The sequence below is a fragment of the Leptonychotes weddellii genome, chromosome X, assembly GCF_054177405.1.
Source record: "Leptonychotes weddellii isolate Sample4059 chromosome X, ASM5417740v2, whole genome shotgun sequence".
In the NCBI taxonomy this organism is placed as follows: domain Eukaryota; kingdom Metazoa; phylum Chordata; class Mammalia; order Carnivora; family Phocidae; genus Leptonychotes; species Leptonychotes weddellii.
The window spans coordinates 67,645,634-67,654,775 of NC_138385.1; the positions used below are offsets into that span (position 1 = coordinate 67,645,634).

A 9,142-nucleotide genomic window follows, 5' to 3' on the forward strand; every position below is an offset into this window, starting at 1 on the left:
GAGCCCGATGCGGGACTCGATCCAGGGACTCCAGGATCATGACCTGAGCTGAAGGCAGTCGCTTAACCAACTGAGCCACCCAGGTGCCCTTTTTTAAATTTTTTTTTTTTTTAAGATTTTATTTAAGAAAAGTCTAATTTCTAAGATGACACAGTTTGAGCATCAAAAATAAATCACAGTGGATACATACACTAAAATACATAAAAATCCATGAATTCCTAATCATATTAAAGAAAACAATGAAAGTCTCTAGGAAACCAAGCCCTTACTCTGACAAATGAAAAAAAGCATTCACCCTGACTTTCTTTTTATAAAATATATTTTGGGACCAAAAAAAGCTGATATTTTTTATAAAATAATTTCAGCTAATAAACCCAGAAGAATTGATAAAATTAGACCACTCCTTTTCAACTACTACTGAAATAATGAATTTTTTTTAAAGATTTTATTTATTTGACAGAGAGAGACACAGTGAGAGAGGGAACACAAACAGGGGGAGTGGGAGAGGGAGAAGCAGGCCTCCCTCCGAGCACGGAGCCTGAGGCGGGGCTCGATCCCAGGACCCCTGGGATCATGACCTGAGCGGAAGGCAGATGCCCAACGACTGAGCCACCCAGGCGCCCCTGAAATAATGAATTTAAACAATTGTCTTCAATGGCTGCTAAAATCAACAGGAGAAAGGTTGGTAGGAGATGCTACAATGGAGAAATCAGGCTGACAAAACCTGAAAACACGAATCAACCCCAGAATCAGTTAAAAAGTTAAACCAGATATGATGAAATACAAAAGAAAGTGCATATCACTACCTGCAACAATTTTTTCCCTTAAAAAATAATTGAAGGGGCGCCTGGGTGGCTCATTCAGTTAAGCGTCTGCCTTCGGCTCAGGTCATGATCCCAGCGTCCTGGGATCGAGTCCCACATCGGGCTCCTTGCTCAACGGGGAGCCTGCTTCTCCTTCTGCCTGCCACTGCCCCTGCTGTGCTCTCTCTCTCTCTCTGACAAATAAATAAATAAAATCTTTAAAAACAATAATTGAAACTGAATCTAATCAATCCTCTAATTCTAAATGCCAGTGAACAGAAACATGCAGATGGGAAAACAAAATGAATACCACCTCAAGGAAGCAATCATCTAAATCCATTTGTTGATAGGATAAATGACTTAGTTTCCCTAATAAACCAATGGTCTTTAAAATGTGGGGGGTGATTACAGATGGTTAGGAAAAGAGACTTAAAAGAAAAATATCTAATGTCAATAAATAGTGGCCCTTGTTTAGATATAGATTTAACAAAGCAACTATAAAAAGACATTTTTTTATTAATACTTTTTTTAAAGATTTATTTGAGAGAGAGCATGTACACACATGCACGCACATGCACGGGGCGGGGGGGTGGGGGGTGGAAGGGCTGAGGAAGAGGAAGAGAAAGAATGCTGAGCCCGACACAGGACCTGATATCACGACCCTGAGATCATGACCTGAGCCGAAATCAAGAGTCAGATGCTTAACTGACTGAGCCACCCAGGTGCCCCTAAAAAGATATCTTTAAGACAATCATGGAAATCTGAATATGGACTGGGCATTAATAATATAAGGAATTACTGTTAATCTTATTAAGTATAATGGCCTTGTGGTTACTTAATATAATGCACTTAAGAGTTAGAGATGTGGGGCACCTGGGTGGCTCAGTTGGTTAAGCATTTCCCTTCAGCTCAGGTCATGATCCCAGCGGCCTTGGACTGAGCCCCACATCAGGCTCCCTGCTTAGAGGGGAGTCTGCTTCTCCTTCCCCCTGCTCTTGAGCTCTTGCTTGCCCTCTCACTCTCTCTCCCTCTCAAATAAATTAATAAGATCTTAAAAAAAAAAGTCAGAGACTGATATGAGTTATTTACCTGTGTAATGACATAATGTCTGGGATTGCTTTAAAATACCCCAGTGAAAAAAGTGAGTGAGGAGAAAAGATCAAAGGAAATTGGCCAAATGGTATTAATTGTTGAAGCTGAGAAATGGATACATGCTTGTTTATTTTACTATCATCTACTTTAAATATATTGGAAAATTTCAGTAATAAATGAAAAAAGAAGCCAATGTCAGGGGTTGCAACTGGCTCCTTCCAAACTGGCAGTTTGAGCAACAGAAGAAATGATGACTGCAATGGATTGAAAAGTACTAAATATATAAATAGCCACAAGTTCAACACAATAGAGAAAAGGACAACAAAAAAATCTCAAAAAATATAAATATACTTTAAGTTGGGTGATGGTTTTAAAAACCAGCTATAAGACCTATATTTTGCATTTTATAATTAATAGGTCCCTCAGCAGGATTTCTTCCTCTCCCTACCTCTTTATTATTTGATTTTTACCTTTATTCTTTTGTATATGATATGATACAGTGATAAGAGCATGGGATTTCATATTATAGAACTATGCATTTGAATATGAACAGCCTTTGAAGCTTTATGATTGAAAAAGTTTCTTTTTTTTTTAAGATTTTTATTTATTTATTTGACAGAGAGAGAGACAGCAAGAGAGGGAACACAAGCAGGGGGAGTGGGAGAGGGAGAAGCAGGCTTCCCGCCAAGCAGGGAGCCCGATGCGGAACTCGATTCCAGGACCCCGGGATCATGACCTGAGCTGAAGGCAGACGCTTAATGACTGAGCCACCCAGGCGCCCCTGAAAAAGTTTCTTAACCAAGTATTATTCCTTTCCTTTCCTATAAAGTGGAAGAATATGTACATCTTTACTCCTTTTTGTTTTGATTAAATATGTACATATTACCTGATGAAAAATAGAACCTTAGTAAACACTGCTTGTCTTCTTTTTTTAAGAAACAAGAAATACCAGCTATAAAAGGCTCATTGGGGAAAAAAAGAAATTTGAAAATGGATTAGGTATTAGATGGTATTAGGAAATTATTCTTAATTTTTCTTGGTAACACAATGGTAATTAAATTACTTACAAAATGTCCCTAATATTTGGAGATGAACACTGAGATATTTAGAGGTAAAGTTCCATGATGCATGCTCCTGAATTGATCTATTAAGTGGTATCTCAATCAAAATGCCAAGAAGCATTTTTGTGAAAATTGACAAGCTGATTCTAAAATGCATATGGAAATGCAAAAGACCAAAAATAACTAGGCATTACTGAAGAAAAAGAACAAAACTGTAGGACTAAATGACTATATATAAGGTATATTATAAATGACATTAATTATGAAAGTGGTACTTATACAAGAATAGAGAAACAAACCAAACAGAATGGAATTCAGAAACGAACCCACATATGTAATCTAGTCATTTGATTTATGAAAAATATGACTCTATACAAGGGAAAGAATGATCTTTTCAGTAAGTGATAATGGGTTGACTGAATGTCCATTTCTTTTTTTTAAAGATTTATTTATTTATTTATTTGAGAGAGGGAGCTCGAGCAGGGAGAGGGAGATGAAGACTTCCCACTGAGCAGGGAGCCTGATGTGGGGCTCAACCCTAGGACCCTGGATCATGACCTGCCAAAGGCAGACACTTAACTGACTGAGCCACCCAGGCACCCCTAAATGTCCATTTTGACATACAAAAGGGGGGGGGCTTTACTCATACTGAAATCATACACAAAAATCAATTCAAATATATTGTGAATACAAATGAAAGATTAAACAATAACATAACATAGAAAAATGTCTTCATGACTTTGAGAAAGGCAAAGATTTCTTAACAAAACAAGCACTAGCCATAAAGGGGAAAAACTATGAAACTGAACAATATTAAAATTGAGATATTCAGTTTATCCAAAGATACCTTTAAGAAACTGAGAATGCAAGTAACTGAGATTTGCAATAAATATATCTAACAAAGTATCAACATTCTTAATATAAAAATATCTCCTACAAATCAATAAGATAGTCCAGGAGAAAAAGTGGTCAAAGATTAAACAGGTATTTCATAAAAAGATATCCAGGCCTACAAACGTATGAACAGATGCACATTTATCATCAGATTTGCAAATTAAAACCACAATAAGATACCATTCATAACCACTAGAATGGCTTTTTTTTCCCTTAAAAAGCAAAGACAGTAACAAGTTGACAATATTCTACAGCAAGTGGAACTCTTAAAGATTTATACTGAGAGTTTTATAGTACATGCACACCTCAGACATTGTGGATTTGGTTCCAGACCACCACAATAAAATGAATACCACAATAAAGCAAGTAAAATGAATTTTTTGGTTTCCCAGTACATATAAAAGTTATGTTTCCACTATACTGTAGTCTATTAAGTATGCAATAACATTGTCTAATAATATATATACTGTAATTAAAAAATATTGCTAAAAAATGCTAACCATCATCTGAGCTTTTAGCAAGTCATCATTACTGATCACAGATCACCATTAACAAATATAATAATAATGAAAAAGCTCTAAATATTGCAAGAATTACCAAAATGTAACACAGAAACATCAAGTGTGCAAATGTTGGAAAAATGGTGTCGATAAACAATGAATCATGGAACACTACATCAAAAACTAATGATGTACTGTATGGGGACTAACATAACATAATAAAATTTAAAAAAATGGTGCCGATGGATTTGTTCCACTCAGGATAGCCACAAACCTTCAATTTGTAAAAAAACGGTATCTGCAAAGTGCAATAAAGCAGAATGCAGTAAAACGAGGTGTGTCTGTACAACCACTGCGGAAAACCAGTTGACATCTTCTACTAAAGCTAATCATATACATAATCTATAATTCAGCAATTCTACTCTTAGGTATACGCCCAACAGAAATGTGTGCATATATCACAAAAGACATGTACTAGATTATTCACAGTATTATTTACAGGCCAAAAATGGAAGCAAAATGTCCATCTAATATGATATATTCACACAATGGAATACATAGTAATGAGAATGAAGGAATTACCACTGTACCCAATAATATGGATGAATCTCAAAAACAAAATCTTTTTTTTTTTTTTTTTAAAGATTTATTTATTTATTTGAGAGAGTGAGAATGAGAGAGAGAGAGAGAGAGAGAGTACATGACGGGGGGAGGGTTAGAGGGAGAAGCAGGCTCCTCGCTGAGCAGGGAGCCCGATGCGGGACTCGATCCTGGGACTCCAGGATCATGACCTGAGCCGAAGGCAGTCGCTTAACCAACTGAGCCACCCAGGCGCCCAACAAAATCTTTTTTTTAAAAGATTTTATTTATTTTTTGAGAGAGAGAGAGAGAGCACACACAGAGGGAGAGTGAGGAGAAGCAGACTCCCTCCTGAGCAGAGAGCCCAATGCGGGGCTCAATCCCAGGACCCTGAGATCAGGACCTGAGCCAAAGGCAGATGCTTAAGTGACTGAGCCACCCAGGCGCCCCTTAAAAACAAAATCTTAAGCCAGAGAAGTCAGGCACACACAAAAAATATTACACTACCATATTTTTATAAAGTTCAAAAATAGGCAAAATTATTATACCGTGATAGAAGCCAGGATTGTGACTAATGGGAGCTTAGATGTGACTGATCGGGGATACATTCAAGGGACTTCAGATGCTAATCATGTTCTATTTCTTTTCTTTTCTTTTTTTTTTCTTTTATTTTATTATGTTACGTTAATCACCACACATTACATCATTAGTTTTTGATGTAGTGTTCCATGATACATTGTTTGCGTGTTCTATTTCTTAATTTGGATGCTGGTTACACAGGTGTTTACACTGTGAAAGTGCTTCGGGCCGTACACTTATGATACGTGCACCTTTCTGTGTGTATTTAAGTTTACTTAAAAATAATGCCTGCAAATCTCAAATGGTTCAGCCAAAATAGATCAGAAAATATATAAACAATTATACTTTAATTAAAAAAATGAATGGATGGATGGATGGATGAGTGAGCAAGTGAGTGAACAAGTGAGCTCATATGGCAAAAGTTAACAACTGCTGAACCTAGGTTCAGAGCATAAAAGTATTCATTGTACTCTTCTTTCAACTTATGCTTGTTAAATTAAAAAATGTTCAAGTAAAGAGTCACCATGCCTCTCAGCTCTATATTATTTATAACAAGTACCTGATATAATCTGACTTAAGAAAGGAAATTTTTTAAAATGTAATTTCTATACCCAGATTGTTTTATAAAATAATAAAATACTCCATATATTTTCTATTTCTCATTAATAAACAGAGAAAGAGAGACAGACAGAAAGACAAAGAGAATCAGGCCAGGGCTGAGCGTTTCGCAGACCACACCTCCATGAACTCCACCAATAGTAGTTACTATCTACCTCTGAGTCTTGGTTTTATCATCAGTAAAATGATAATGATAATACTGACCTTAGAGGATGGTTTTGAACATTAAGGGACCAACTATATTTAAAAGGTTGCCTGTACAGACAGACCAAGTACTGAATTCTTCCAATTTAACATACCAAACATTTATGGGCAACATATCATGAACACACAGTGATAAGGGCAGTGACAGAGGTAAGCAAATATGCGGTAGAATAGCACACAATGCACCACAGATAAACAGACTGAGGGAGAACTGAGGATGGATATAAAGATGTCTTCCTAGCGGGGCTAGTAACTGACAATATACCTAAATGACAGGAAGAAGCTAGCTAGGATAAAAAGAATATGGGAAATGTATGTACCTGGATTAGGTTATTTCAGTATGCAGAGTGCTGCATTAAAGCTATGCAGAAAAGTGGCCACGGGAAAGGGGGGGGTGTGTAGGAAGCACAGTGAACAACAAATACAGAGACACCAACATAGATATATCCTGTTTTTCCTACTAATAGCTGTATAGTTTGTGCCCTCACTTCCTTTAGGTTCTGCTCAAATGTTGCCTTACCAGGGACTATTTAAAACAGTACATCCCCTCCCCATCACAACCTATTCGTATTTATTATATATTCATTTACTGTCTGTCTCTCAACTACAGCTTAATACATTTTTTATTTTCCACTGTTGTATCCTCAGGGCTTAACACTGTATGACACATAAAGTTATTCAATAAAAGTTCTTGGATGAATAAATGATGGTTGCACACTGGGTTGAAGCCGGGTGATATTTAAATGCTGTGTAATTATGACTTGAAGAGAGAGCAGAGACACCAGCAATACCCTTCAAAAGAGTTCCTAAGTGTTTTAGTATCATGAAAATCTCTGCCTCGTTTTTTCTAAAAGAACTGAAAGTTATACCTGGCCCAGAAAAAAAGAATTACCTCTTATTTTGGCAAGTATAACACAGTAGTTACAGGAGAAGAGGAATAAATTGCTTGTTCAAGGAGATCCTTGGTTAAATTCCTCTTTAGAGCCTGAAAAACCCTGAGCCTCATCTTAAGTTTAATGATCATGATGTCTCCTCTCTTGGGTAAATAATTGGAATAATAAATTGTGATTAACGTTCTCACAAGACAAATTAAACCTGATGAATGGGACAGAAAAATACATTTTTGCACCAAATAGAGAATACTTGCAAAGTTCCCAGGAAAACTTTGTCTGAAAAATCTGCCAGCTTTCTTGTTCAATGTTGCTACCAGAGACCAGAAAAGGATTTGCATAATAAACGTAACTCATATGAAAAAATAAATTTGTAATTGGATGTCATATCTGTCAACCATTTCTATTCCATGAGAAGTTCTAAAGGAGATGGGAAAGCTTCCACCGTCAAGAGCTGACACCAGGTTACAGACAAAACCCACTTTGTTTGCCCCTTTAAAAAGTGGGGACTGCATTCTATGCCAATTTTTTTTTAAATGTCATGAGGGTTAAAATCAGTGCAGTTTCTGATGTATCATTTTGTTTAGAGTAAAAATAAAAATAATAATGATAATAATAATTATCATTATTATTTGAACAAGACCCTACGTCTCTTAGGGCTAAAATTTCTGCCACTGTTTATTTTTATGAACAAAAACAACGCTGACCATGAAACTGAAGTCGCACCTGGCTTTGGCAAGTACATAATTCAATTGCCTCTGCAGGAGGGGGACAGGAGGGATCAGAAGCCTTCTGGGGCAGGGAGGGGAGTAAAGTATTGGAATCAAAGGAAAAGGAAGAGTGGGAGAAGGGGGTTGCAAAAGTTCTGAGGCTAAAAGGGGGCGGGGAACAAGGTGGGAGGTAAAAGACAGGAAAAGAATCTGTGGTAGAGGGAATGACCCAGGCTCAGAAAGATCAGGAAGAGGATCTGGGATAATGAGGAGTAGTGAAGAATGACTAGGGATAAAAGGACTACGAGAGAAAGGGGAGGGGATGACGGCCTGCCATCTTCAGAGTGGGGGAGAGAAGACAGGCGACCGGAACCTAAGCGTCAGAAACATCCTTCACACAACGTACTCCAGGAATGAAAACTTCTTTCCGCCCCATGTTGAAGCAAGGAGGAAAGCTTCCCCGGGGTGTTTGGGGACTCACTTGTGAAAATTATCAGTCTCTTTCTTTACACTCACCTTGCCGAAGAAAGCCGCGACGCAACGATGGCGTGACCGGAAGTGCTATTTTCCTTCGTTTGGCGGAAGCCTAACTTCCTCCGCCACGCCCCCTTTACCAGGCAACTTCCTGTGCCTCTCTAGCAATCTCTTACAATACTTTATCGCTCTGGCTCTCTCACCCTATCAGAAGGTGGATAGTGATGTAAACAGGCTGGGAGAGGGAATCAGTAAGTTTTTACAAATCCTAGCTCTCATCATCCCAAGAACTGCATTATTTCAGCCAAACCGCACGTATCCAAGTTTGTTACCTCGCCTTCTTGATTTACCCTTTGAAATACCTTCCTAACCCTAGTCACTTAACTCTTGGATGTCCACAGTTACGTATTTGTCATACTGATTTACTGTTTTCTGGCATACCATGTTGGAAAAAATTTTCATTTTTTTTAGTGGCATACTTTGATTTCAAGATCTTAAAAAATCTGAAGTCTGAATCTTTTTGTCTCAGAATGGTATCCAAAGAGTTACATGCCATACTCAAATTTCCAAATAAATAAGGGAAACTCATCTAGAAAGCATTCTTGTATATGTATATACCCCCCCAAGAAAATGACAATTGACAAAATTTTTAATAATAAGAATAATTCTTACTGTGGTTAAAAGTTCAGTATTGAATTACCTATTGCCACTACTTCCAGAAAGCTCTTCTGGGCCCAA

The 9,142-nt window shown here is 37.4% G+C and overlaps 1 protein-coding gene across 6 annotated transcripts in view; it reads right to left on the minus strand.

The window, feature by feature from the left end:
- The window catches only part of MAGED1 (MAGE family member D1), a 62,736-nt gene extending 54,205 nt beyond the window's left edge, over nucleotides 1-8,531 (minus strand). For 2 of the 6 annotated variants that reach the window (XM_081808862.1, XM_031019700.2), the window contains exon 1: nucleotides 8,447-8,531. The gene's annotated coding sequence lies outside the window, so the exon portion shown is untranslated. The remainder of the gene's footprint in view (nucleotides 1-8,446) is intronic. The other 4 variants (XM_031019697.2, XM_081808867.1, XM_081808860.1 and 1 more) reach the window with 4 other exon arrangements.
- Nucleotides 8,532-9,142: the final 611 nt, after the last annotated feature.